The sequence below is a fragment of the Geospiza fortis genome, unplaced genomic scaffold (assembly GCF_000277835.1).
Source record: "Geospiza fortis unplaced genomic scaffold, GeoFor_1.0 scaffold130, whole genome shotgun sequence".
In the NCBI taxonomy this organism is placed as follows: Eukaryota; Metazoa; Chordata; class Aves; order Passeriformes; family Thraupidae; genus Geospiza; species Geospiza fortis.
The window spans coordinates 11,601,340-11,614,469 of NW_005054300.1; the positions used below are offsets into that span (position 1 = coordinate 11,601,340).

General features: G+C 42.6%; 1 protein-coding gene across 1 annotated transcript in view; it reads left to right on the top strand.

Annotated features, from left to right (window-relative positions):
* Positions 1–5,500: 5,500 nt before the first annotated feature.
* PIK3AP1 (phosphoinositide-3-kinase adaptor protein 1) overlaps positions 5,501–13,130 on the top strand; it is a 28,984-nt gene continuing 21,354 nt past the window's right edge. The window contains exon 1 of the mRNA XM_005416513.2: positions 5,501–5,908. The gene's annotated coding sequence lies outside the window, so the exon portion shown is untranslated. The remainder of the gene's footprint in view (positions 5,909–13,130) is intronic.

Here is a 13,130-nt window from a genome sequence, read left to right on the forward strand (position 1 = left end):
CCCCGCGCCTAGCGGAGCGTAGCGGAGCCCTGCCCGCTCCCCCCGCGGGGCGGTGCCGCTGCGCGGCTCTGCGCGCCCCTGGCGCTCCGCTGCGGGCACAGGCGAAGGGGGCTCCGCTCTCCGCGTTCAGGGAACCCGGCGCTCTTCAGTGCCTCCTTCGCTCGTAGCCGGGCTGCAGCTCTTTCTAACTCGCCTTGCTTCACTTGTCTGGAGTTCAGGGCTGCTGCTGGCAGAGTTTTCATGCGTCTTTAAGTGTACTTCGGCTTGGCAGATCAGCGAGCTCTGAGGGAGGGTGTTCTGTAGGGTAATTTCCCCGTCCGCCTTTACTACTTGCATGTTTTTCTGTGATGTTTCATAGAGAAGTCAGTTTTTCTTAAATACTACTTTATTCTTCAGCACCACTTCATTTTGGAGGTATGACTTGGTGCTCCTTGCCACATTGGCACAGGACCCCAAGCTGAGCTGGTTTGCTGTAATTGAAAGTGTTTTAGCTGACGTATGTGCAGGTAAAACTACCTAGCATAAGAGCTGCAAACTGAAGGGGAGAGGGGTTTAGCCTGTATTGTGTAAGTCTTGCTAATGCCGAATTTGCAAGTTCCTCTCTTTGCAGGGAAGCGTATGGGTTTTATCTAAAAAAGGAAAAAACGTGCCATTCTCAGGGTGTGAAGTAACATTTGCGTTTCATTGACCCATATCTCCTTGTCAGGTAAAAATAAGCTAAACAGAGGCCTCAGGAGACTTGTGGGCAAAACTACTTTTCTCTTTATAAACAGAAGGTGATTTCACAGAGACCCTTAAAAAGAGAACAACTTTAGATTAACGTATCATAATGCAAATCTCTTGTTCCTCTCTGTGGAGTTTGGTTTGCAGAAATTTTATCTGCTTTGATTCTGCTATTTCCTCTTGCTTGTTTGCAGCATTTTATTTAAAGTGAAGATTTTCTATTCCAGTCGAGGTAAGAAGTCTCATGTGATCACTGTTATTACTGTGTGTTCCATGTATGCAGAGAATGCATTTATTTCATCATACATCACTTAAACACACACTCTTCACATACTGAAATGTGGAAGGTGCTGAGGACTTCTTTTAACGGCCCACCAGCAGTTTCTATGACTTCCTGGAAGTGCTCTCTCTTTTAAGAAGTTGATTATTAAGAGACTTTGAGTTGCGTTTCCTTCATACCATAGACAATTGTCTCTCATGAAGAGTGAATTCCCATCTATCAAGGATTGTTATTTTGGACAGCATTATTTCTGTATCCTCCATACACATGAATCACAAATCACACTGGAACAGGTTACATAATGCCTTTCTTATGTAGTCAGAATTGGAGATGGATTTTTTTTCTGGCAGATGAAGATAAATTGTTTGCCACTGCATATGGTCCTCTGAGTTGGAATGAAGGATTTAGTCTCAGGTTTTTTACCTGGTCTGTGGACAATGAGAAGTCATGATCTACTTATGAGAGGTATGTGAAAGATGACACAGAAAAGTTGTGTATTACTGCAAGCCTTGGATATTCTTTATGGGACCTACAAGTACAATGGAAAAGTTTATGATCTGTAAATTGAAAAATGGTCAAACCTTTTGGCTTATGGAATGAAATAATAGATAATAACAGTGGATAATGTAAGATGTAGTCTTACCCAGAGCTGATATGACAGCTTCCCACAGTATTGTTTAGCTATTTCAGTGGTAATCAGAGCCTTATGACATGGCCATAAACCACTATCACATGTTTCGGCTGAGCCTAAAGATTATCACCTCACTACTTGCAGACATAGTCTGGTGATGAGCCTGATTTGTTTGCTTCTCAGAGAGAGACTGTGAAGACATGACATGGTCATGCATACTTCTCTACACTTGCCATGAGCATATGTGATTTTTACCGAATTGTTTCATCCACTTCCATTCTATGTGTGGTTTGTGAGCTAGGGAAAGCTTTGTGTCATGTCATTTGTGCTGTTTAATTTGTGGGGCTCACACTTCAATTATAGGTCTTAAGCATTTCTATGGTACTGGTTTGTAATCTCATCAGTTTGTTATCATTGCTGTGTAGTGAAGTGTGCAGCTAAACACTGGAGAGGCAGTTACAGCTGGAAAGCATTCCAAAGGTTATGGTTTATCACTGCAAACTACAACAGAACTGCACCTTTACGATTTTCTATGAAGTAAATGAACATGCCCTGCAGTGTTGTTAATAGTGCTAACATTTTGTAAACAGAGGCAAAAGTCTTTTTAATACTCTAAGCTTAGGGATCCAGTAACAAGGTATTGTTAAAATTTAAACTAGCTCACACTTGAGAGTGTGAAAGATAGACTTGCCCCAGCCAACCATTTTTCTTCATCTTGCTGTTGGATATAGTGTTCATATATTTCTTCCTTTAATTGAAGACTTTCTGAAAACCAGCCTGTCACAAGCATTGTCAAACCATCTATCTAAGGGCAGGGTTTAAGGAAATAAAATGTTTGGTGTTCACCAAAGGATTTCCCTATATGCTTACAATAGGCAGAGTATATATTATGCTTTGAACTGTATTCTCTGAGTTTTTCTGATATTTGAGGAATTATGAAAAACCTCCCTGAAATGTTCTGTGTTCTTTTTACATGGTTCCCTGAGGACTGGACAGTAGTTAGTGCTGCAAAAGCAGCTATTTGGTTAGACAAATAACAGCATGATTCAGGAAGGAGAGTCCCGTGTCATTCTTCTTTTAAAGGAGAATGTTGCAATTGAAATTATTTCTAGATTTTGGGGGATTTTTGTAAACAGTCCCAATGCTGACTTGAGCTTATTTAGCTCTGCAAGACCCACTTCCAGTATTTTTGCTTATGAACATGGAGCATTACTTGGGCTCTACATGTGGAGTCAGTAATTTTGTTTCTCAGTTCTCGTTTTAGGAGCATTGTTCCTCAGTTGATTGCATGTGTGTAAAAGGCTGTAGGAGGTGAGGGAAGAAGGCCTGAGGAGAGCTCTTTTAAGGGGAATGGTGTTCTTGTAGAGCAGTGCTAGCTAGGAAATCAATACCTTTCTTGAACACCAGAGGAAGTTCCTTCCTGCTGGATGCAAAGGTTGCACTGTGCTGGCAGGGAATTTGCAGTGAGTCTGTCCAGTTTGCATCCTTTATCTACATAGCAGAGAAGGGAGGATTCTTGTATGCTTAGTGCCCCTGCAGTGCAAGGCAGGTCTAAAGTCAGTGGCTCTTCCACCCTGTCTCCAAGCACAGCTGCTTACTTTCATTGAAAGCCTGGAGAAGGGCATGTTGGCTCGCAAGTGGAGTTGTGGAAGCTGCGTGCTTCCTAAAGTGAATGGCAGGATTAGTTCCATTTTATAGAATGTTAAAGTGCCCAGGAGGCCACTAATAATTCTGCCAGAGTCTGGAGGTGGGGCTGCTGCCAGAGAGCGCCAGGGGAGGACTTTAAGAGCTTTGGGCACACCTCAGAGAGTCATTGTGTGGTCTCCTCATTGTTGAGGTTGGGCTTATCTGGCCGTGGTGCAATGCGTGGGCTCCACAGTTGTGCTGTCCTTTTCCCACTGTACTGCATGTAAATCAGCCCAGGGCAGTGGAAGCAGAAGTCTGTGGTACATCTCCCTTTCTAGAAAAAAACTTGAATTCTGCTTGGTTTTCATGTTTTTGCTCATGTAATTCTGTTGGTTTTGCCTGGTGGTGTTCAGCCACCATCGGTGATATTTTGGCTATGGGGGTGTGCTCACTGGTGTGAAAGCCATCTTTTTTCAAAGCAGTTCTACACTCTTAGGTTAAAGACCCCAAGGTTTTGAGTCCTGAGGACTCCACTTTGAGTTTGCTGGATCCTCTCCTTTGGGAATGTTGTCTCCTACAAGCCTCCATCTGTGGTATTCACTCCCAAACATGCAGCTGTGCCAGTGACCATGTCAGCACTGCACTGGCCATGTTCTCCGTAGCTAGGGTATCATCCTTCCACTGCTAGAGACTTCCTTATTCATGCAGGTAACTGGAACACTATTGGTCAAGCACTGAGCACATCTCCATTCTTCTGAATCGTATCACTTCTGCTGAGCTACTGTTTAAAGCTGTTAATTGTATAGTTTAAGGCTGGGGTCCCTCAGCTTAGACATTGTTTCTGCCTTAATTTCATAATGAAGGTTCTGGGGAAGGTGATAGAGTGAAGTCTTTGGAGGCTGTGCAATTTTGGTTGAATTTTTCTAAGGTGGCTGAAAAACTGTCATCTTCAGTTCGGGTAAATTCACTTTGCAGATCCTCTTTTTGGCTGCTAAATTTTAGGCATTACTCTCTGCTTTAATTGGAAAAAATTGCCTTTGCTTGCATCATGATGGAGATGAAAATGTTGACATTTAAAGAGTCAAACTGGAATTAGCAGACAATTTGTTAACAAGACTTTAAATGCTCAGCTCTGAAATTTACCATGGACCTGAGCTGTAAACTTCAAATTTGAGTAAAGTTTTTCATTGGTAAATAGAAAAATTAAATTTAGACTTAAAAGCTTCCTTGAGCTTGGTGGCAGAGCACTGCATCATGTCACACTGGTTCAATTTGCATCTGCTCTTAGCAAGCTGTTAACATTTTTAAGTGCTTTTGTGCCAGAGTACTGAAATGCATGAGTCTGTAGGTAGAAGCTGTCTCTAGAGAATTATGGAGGAAGTCAACTTTGGTGGGCATATTTTGGCCTGTCTTATGGCCACTACCATTGTATTAGTTCTTTCCCTCTGAAGAGAGTATTTGTCACTCCAAAAATTGTTGGGAAAGCTTTTGATGACAGTTTTGAGGAAGGACTCTAACACAGCCTTGTGGAATGCATGAGACCTGAAGGACAGAGTGGCTGTGGTGCAAGCTGAAGCAACTGAAGGCTGATGTTTCCTCAGTTGCATGCATGCTTTTCAGGCAGTTTGCTTTCTGCTGCAATGAGAGCAAATATCTAACACCACGGGGGCCACAGTGACTTCCTGTAGGCGTTGTGTGACCTCATTTGTTATTTTAGGTGTGCTGTTATTTTTGATGTCTGCTTGGGCATGTAATGATCTGCAGTTGCGTTGCAGAGACCATATAATTGCCTAAAATGATTTTAACTTTTCATGTGAGAGTGAACTCTCCTTTTCAAGCTAGTTTGTTCTGAAGGTCTGGTTTTTGTGGCTTTTGTTCTTTCCTTATCAGAATGCTTTAAATCTGTAAATCTCTGCATAGTTTGTTTCTCCTGAAACTACATAGGGAATGCTCTCCTTTATAGGAAGACCATTTTAATTTTTTTCATTTTTAAGAATGAAAAAACTACTTAAATTTAGTGGAGTAGATGCAAGTAGGAGTTCATTCACCCTTAGAATTGCTTTGTGGCTGTGAACACCTCACTTTGGTCAGAACTACTGTTCTTTTGAAATGCATTGTAGTTTCTGATGGGAATTAGAGACAGTGCTGTGGGGTTTTTTGTTCCAAAGCTGTGGGCGAGTTCGTGACTTGAATTTAATCCTTTTTCTTGTGATCATCTTGCACCTGTACAGGAGCCCCTGGAGAATATGATGTGCTGATTGTGTATGCAAGTGACGCCGCTGAATGGTGTCAGTACCTGCAGAACCTCTTCCTCTTTACTTGGCAAGTCCGAAAGCATCGCATTCTGAGCTACCAGCTGCAAGACCACTCTGCCATCTCTCCGCAGGAGCTGGACCTGTTCAGCAGAAGCCGGAGTATCATCCTTTTGCTTTCTGCTGAGCTGGTGCAGAGTTTTTACATTCCTCACATCCAGCAGAGCCTTCAGGAAGCTTTATGGCCCCCGTGCAAAGTGGTCAAGCTGTTCTGTGGTGTTACGGAGTGTGATGACTATTTGACCTTTTTCAAGGACTGGGCTCAGTGGCAAGAACTCACAAATGATGATGAACCTGATGCTTACCTTGCAGCTGTTGAGAAGGCTATTTCAGAAGGTAAGACCATAGCTAGGAGCTGTGATTTCTTCTTGGAGGAGGGAGATACATGGTGCTCTTTATTCTTATTTTTACACTGGTAATGTGCTTTACTTAAAGAGCAAACTAAAGCAAATTGTCCAACTCTTGTAAGCAAGAAAGTTATGCAAGCACATTTTTCTGTGCCTGGTTGGTTGGTCCCTCATTCAGGAGAAATTACCAGCGACTCACAGAAAACTTCTGAATTTGAGATTGTCTTGGGTGGCTGCTTTTGAAGCAAATTGAAAATGAAAACTTTCTATATTTAAAATTCTGCCTGTATATATTGTATTCTGCAGTTTATTGACCCAAATCAATGGAAATTTGTCTTTTATTTATTTTAGGGAAAAGAATTATCTTTTTCTTCAGACTTGTTTCTGTCATACCAAAACTAAAATAAAGTCTAATGTGTATTCTTTAGGACTGGGCCTAAAATCAAAGATGTAACCATACTGGCAGCAGATCATTTTGTTACCTATGATGAAAAGGTAGAGATTAATTAAAGAATTGCACTGATGGCCTTAAAAATAACCTAGCGAGTCTGAAGGTGATCCCCTTGTAACTAATGCAGAGGACTTACTAGCACAGAAGTATTAAGAGCTGGAGACCACACAAGCCCAATGTACTGAGTTTTAATTGATTCCAAATTTTCCTAAACTCTAGAAGAGTGTGTAGAATTTCTTTTTCATAATTTCTGTTGAAATGAAGGTGGAGAGCTCTGGGCAGTTGTGCTGGTCTGGGTATTTTTATGACATTGCCATAGGTAGGGTTACAGTGTTCTTTGTCAGCCTCAGCAAGACTGGAATCCTGTGGTGGCATCTTGGCTTAAGATTTATCTCTATTTCATGGCATAAGTGAGGCAGTGTGTTCAGTGTTGTGTGCATAAAGGCTCTGGAGTCTGACTTTGCACAGTTGGATCTAAAGTCCTTCTCCACCTGTGCTGCAAGTTAGCATGGGCTGAAACAAGCTGCTTTGGCTTTATGTAGGTGTTTTGAAAGGGAGTTTGTGCTTTGGATTTTTATTGCTGTCTCTACATAACAAAAAAAAAAATCAGCTTGTTTTCTGTTTTCTCACTTTAATAAGCATACATTGATCTCAAACTGACTTCAGCATATCTAGAAAGCACTTGACTGGGAGAAAAAATGAGGTAAAACTAAACTCATTTGTTGTGGAGTCTGCTGTAATATGTTCCGGATAGTTTGGTACACAAAGATTCAGAATTTCTGGACTTTGGTTACTGTCATAGCTGATGTGGCTGTCACCTGCATGCCATGTCAAGTTTTTGGTTTGTGCACATCAGAGCAGTTGCAAAGGTGAGCCATCTTCTGTCACTGTGGTTCTTGTGAAGGACGAACCTATTTAAGATGGGCTGTTTTCATGGCCAAAGTATTTGGATTTATGTATCAGATCCTTCTTCTGTGTGGGGAAAAAATGACTCTGACCTCTTCAGTTGTGTGATTCTATACAAGTTCTGTGAATGGCCTCAAATGCAAATGTTCTGATGTTTCCTCTGAAGACAGCCCCAGGTGTACATAGTTCCTTTTTTGGTTGAAACTGTGAAAACTTTCTTCTTGGCTGGTAAAAAGAAAATCTGCTGCATGATTTGGTTGCAGCATGAGTAACTTAAAATATTTGTGACAGCAGACCTCTCCCACGGAGAACCACAGCCTCTGCTCTGGTCTTAGTTAAATTTGAATTTTTCCTGATTAAGGCAGCTCTTAATTCTTATGGCACTTAGCAGAGAAAGTTCATGACCATATTTGAAATTGTTTGGGTATGGGTGCCTTCCTCTGGGAGGTATTTCTCTTCACTTGCACTTACCCATACTTCTAACAGCAGTGTCAAAACTGGGCCTGATGCTAAAATTACTCAGCTTCCAAATTGCTGAATCCTGAGCTACTGAGGCCTGGTACAGGGCTATAGGATGCAGTCAAGGCAAATTCTTCTCCAGAAGCTGCACATCGGCCTTGTGCAGGCTGTTGCCTCTAGCACAGATGTTGGTGTTTAGGGCATCATGGGACTATGACACCCCCAGACACCACGTGCTGAAACTTAATTTTTATTATTTTAGTATGAATTCAGAAATGAGGAAACATTCATCTAGCCTTGTTGACAACTGTGTGCTGATGCTGCCTCTTGCTCTCTTGCAGATGTGGTATTTTTACTTTCTAAAGGTTTCTCAATTCTGGCAAACTACAGAGCACATGAAGGTTTGCATTTGCAGGTACCCCTCCTATCTGTGGTGGAATTTTTCAGACTATGCAATAATTGTGCTAAGGGGATCGAAATCATAGAATTATTATGGCTGGAAAAGATCTTCAAGATGGAGTCCAACTGCTACCTGTACCACTAAACCATGTCCTTCAATACCACATCTACGTGGTTTATTGAACAGTTCCAGGAAGGGTGATCCCACCACTTGCCTGGGCAGCCTGTTCTGATGTTCAACCACCCTTTCAGTGAAGAAATTTTTCATAGTATCCAATCTAAGCTTCCCCTGAGGCAACTTGGAGCTCTTTCATCTGATCCCGTTGCATGTTGCCTGAGAGAAAAGTCTACAGCCTCCTCTCTGGTAGTTGTAGAAAGCAGTTAAGTTCCCCCTGAGTCTCCTTTTCTCTAGATGAAACAACCTTGCTCAGGATGTCTCTGTACACAACAGCTCAGGTCCAGCAGGGTGCAGTGACCAGCTGCTGCTTAACCCCTCTTGCCTGGCCTGTGATAGCTGTGCTGTGTGCATTGAGCCAGCTGGGAGTCTGAGTCACAGTCAGAGGCAGTGATCTTTTTCTTCCTCATGTGTTCTCAAAGCTCATGTGACATTTCAATTGCTCCAGTGTATTTGTCCCTACCTACATTTTTTTTGAAACATTTCAAATTTCCCACTTTAGAAGCTGCTGTTTCCACTAATTCATCAGTGGCTTTGAGCTTTCTGTATCCAAGCCATCTCTTGTGGGTAAGAACACGGCGAAGTCCACATCTGCCTGAGATGGCTGAGGTGGTAACTGAGTATGACAGCAGCAGTGAACTGTGCTGCTGGAGGACAAGTGCAGCCTCGGCTGAGCAAAGCTCTTGTGCACTGGAAGAGACAAGAATGAAAGATGAGTACCAACAAACACTTTTGAAATGAGAGGGTCAGAAGTTGGTGTAAGGAAATATATGGTGAAGATGGAGGGCCTTGGGCAGTTAGAAGGAAGATGAGAACATTTTTTGGACTTTGTAGGTCAGGAAGAGCTGAAATGTTACTCCACCTACAGAGGGGGTCATTAAGAGATGTCAGAGACCAAGGCAGTAAGCTTTTTTGAGAGGGAAGTGGCATAAGAAGAACCCCATAAGCTGTCTAATTCTTCCTTCAGTTCGTGTCAAGGAATTGAATTAAATTCCTGGCTTTCTACTGTTGCACTGATGAAACCACAGATGAAACTTCAGATCATATTCAGGTTGGAAGGGACTTCTTGAGATCATCTAAACTTTCTGCTCAAGCACGGTTAAATAAAGCAGGTTGCCCAAAACCATTTCCAGTTGGGTTTTGAATGTCTCTGCAGGTGGAGACTCTGCAGGACTTCACAGCCTCTCTGAGCAGCCCATTCCAACGTTTGACCAACCTCAAGAGTCACGAAATGTTTTCTTGTGTTCATATGGAACTTCATGCATTTTAGTTTGTGTGCATTGCCTCTTTTCCTGTCAGTGAGCACTATGGAAAAGTCTGGCTCCCTCTTTTTCATTTTCTCCTCTCTTGTCCATATAAGATTTCCCTGAGTCTTCTTTTCTCCAGGCTGAAGAGTTCCAGCTCTTGCAGCCTCTCCTTTTATGAAAGATACTGTGGTTCCTTCATCATCATTATGGTCCTGTGCTGGACTCAAGCTGTAAAGATAAACCTTGGAATAAGCTACTCAGAATTTAAGGGCATGTTGGACAGATGTTCTCAACTGTTTCTCAACCTAGATGGGTGAAGTTGTAGTACATGTGAGATTCCTTACAGCTTTTTGTTTCTGCAATTATTTGATTTATTTGTTTACTTTTGCTAATAGTTGCTATTTAGGGCTAGAGACCTAAATTCACAATGTATTTTTAAGTTTCATGGGAACTATCATGTGGTGTTTACTTCTCCACTTCCAGTGCTCTGTGGAGGAATATGTTCTGAGTAGTTCTATCTCAGCTAATTACACCCAACATTGACTTCTGCCAGCTTATTGGTCTTGAAGATGTAAGGTGGTAGCATGCAGTTCTCTCTCCCTCCTCTTTGAAGGGGTAAAATTAAATGAATTCTTAAAATGATATTTTTCTCAGTTCTATCTTGTTTAGACATAAGATGTGGTTCTTTGACCCCGCTCACTGAAGAGGAGCGGGTGAGCTATTAGTCAGCCTCTGGGTTCAAATGAGAGCCTGCTTTGTTATATGGGAGCTCAGCAGCCTGGCTGGTTCTCACTGCCTGCCAAGAAGAGGAAGCTGTGACGCTCTTGCACAGGAGTTCAGGTTGAGAGAACATGCTGGTAGCATGCCTCTCTATGCGTGGGTATACATGACTGATGCTGGAAAATCAGAGACTTTAGAGAGCTGGTTAAAGCAATTGGAGAAACCTTAACTAAGCTCCCAAGTGATACTGAGAGTTCTCTGAGAGAAATGCATGGATGTTCTTATCCATCTGTAGCATATGGAGTCAAGCAGTTAAAATAATCTTCCCAGCTGCAGAATTGATTAATTGTTTGTCATCAAGGTGTTTCATAAAGTCCCAGTTTGTTTACATAAAAAGCAATACTTCATGGGTTTTCTTTCATGGCATTATAAAATTCAAGCAGTGCTAGCATAGGTGCATACTAGCTTTCTAAATAGAGACAATGATAGGCCAGAAATAGTAAAGGACAGAAACTGTTGTGGTTAAGAATTTCAGACTGTTATAGTCTTTATGCACCTTGTAAATACTAATCGTATTTCTCTGTGGCTTGTGGTTCTGACAATCTCCTCACAGGTTGCTTTATGGTCTCAGACTAATTCTAGGTATCTGCTAATGAGAACTGCAAGGCTTTAAGATACTTGCTTAAAGTAAGAGCCCAGTGGCCATCATTGATCATATTCAAGTCTGGAGCAGCTGAAGTAATTTCTGAAAATCTCAGTAGAAGTATGTGGTCAAGAAAAAGATGCTTTGGAGAACAGGTCTGGAGAGATGTATGGAACAGAGTTTAGGTTATTTCACAGACTCTTTGTGTGTTCTTGGAGAGTTGTTTTACTTCCGGGATTGCATTTTGTAAGATTTTTATGGCTGTTTGTTATTACCTCAGAAAACTTTTGACATGTTTTTCAAAAATGACTTGAGAATAACAGTGTATCTGGAGTTTCCCATGGGGAAGTTTGACCAGTGGCATAGGCTGACCTTAGCATGAAGTGCTGGAAAAGAGTGTCTGCCTCATTCTCCACCTTTCATCTGTCTGATTGGGTGTGGTGTTGGACTACAAGGGTGGTATTCCAAGAGAAATTCGTTAAAGGAGAGGGAAGGCATGACTGCCCCTGCAGTACTAATGTGGTCTTAGATCTAGTGGAGCCACTTGTAGAACCACATGTTCAGTCAAACGGTGACTGGTGGAATGTTTCCAAACAGCTGCCCAGCTCTCTGAGATGGAGTTCCAAGTTTGTTGGCTTTTGTGGGGATTGTCTTTTCTGTCATGCAAGCGTTACATATTGCATTTAAATTGAAGCAAGGAGGTACTGCAAGAGGAGATAATGAATTAGCAGTCTGGATGTTCATGTTTCTTACCTGTGGCTTCTCAGGAAGGCTTGAATCAGTGATGGATATCATGTGATTCTTGGCACCTTTCAAAGTCGTAAGAGGTGTGCATATGCCTTGTCAGTATGTGTTGTCTCTTTCTGCCAGAAGTAGTGGAAGTGAACTATTCCAGCCTCTCTTGCTTGAGATTTTGGTCACGTACACAATGTCTGTTGTCTGGGTAGCCAGAACCCTGCTTCTTCCTCAATGTATTCCCTATCTCTGTCCTGTTCCTGTGCACCCCAGCTAGTTCTTTCGGTTTATACGCTTGATCCAGTCAGAAACTGACCACTAGACCTGCAAGAACCTCAGCAAAACTTTACAGTCAAATACACTTTGTTTCCTTGATGGAGGATGAGAAATAGTTCATTGTAGTTTCAAACTTTGCATGACATATGAAACATGACTATGCTCTTCGTAGAATTGAAAATCTGTTTGTAGGTGCTGTGCTTGTAGATGAGCTGCTTGAGGTGAGGGGTTTGGAGAGAAGGGAGAGATGTCCCATACATTTTTTGTTCTGTATGGACAGTTTTACAAAGTCCTAAATTTATGTGTTTTGTTTTTCACACTGCTGTTTTTCTGCACACTTCACTCAGTTGAAATGGGAAGTGTTGCTGCAGTATCACCCAGTTCTGAGGGTTTATCACAAGCTATTGCTCTGATGTGTGTTTATCTCCTTGGTGAAGCAGGGGCTCTGATGTTAGCATGATGAGAGATAACTTTCCCTGCTTTCCCCAACTACTTGTCAGTACATTGTCTGCTTCTTGCAAATGTAGCTGTAGTTGCTCTGGGAGACTTAATGTCCTTACTAGCACTTGGGAAAGGAACCTGGCCAGTTGCAAGCTTCAGGTAAAAGCAGGAGCTCTCTTTGAGGGTCTTCCCTCTTGCTCTAAGCATAGTGAGGCCTTGTGAGAGCTAATTGTCTCAACTGGTTGATGGACAGAATGGGAGGTGTTTGCAGATGTCAGTGAGGGGCTGGTCTGCCCACACAGAACTTAAGAGACAAGCTGTTGCCCAGTAGTGCCATTAGCATCAATATCTGGGTGACAGAGTGCTCTGGACAGACTGCTGACTTCTTCCAAGCATTCACATGTCCTCTGGTGTGAGGGCTGGCTTGTGAGAAACCACAGCTGCCGGCTCCATGCCGATAGCCCGCCAGCTTTGCCAGGAGGAAATGGATGATAGGGAGAGCTGTGTGCTCTACAGCAGCTGGTCAAAATAATTGGCTGCTTCATAGGAGTTTCTAAACCTGCTAAATGGCTCTTGAAGCACACGTCCATGCCCGTGTTTTCCCTGGGCTTTTCCCTGGGGTGAGTGTCTGCAGGACAGCTGTGCAGGGAGCCCAGCAGGGCAGGCAAGAAGAGCATGAGGCTGCTCTCTGCAGCTCAGCTGCTGATGCATCCTGGAGGGGTGCATGTTCTTCAAGGGGAAATGTGGTTGGGTTTCTTG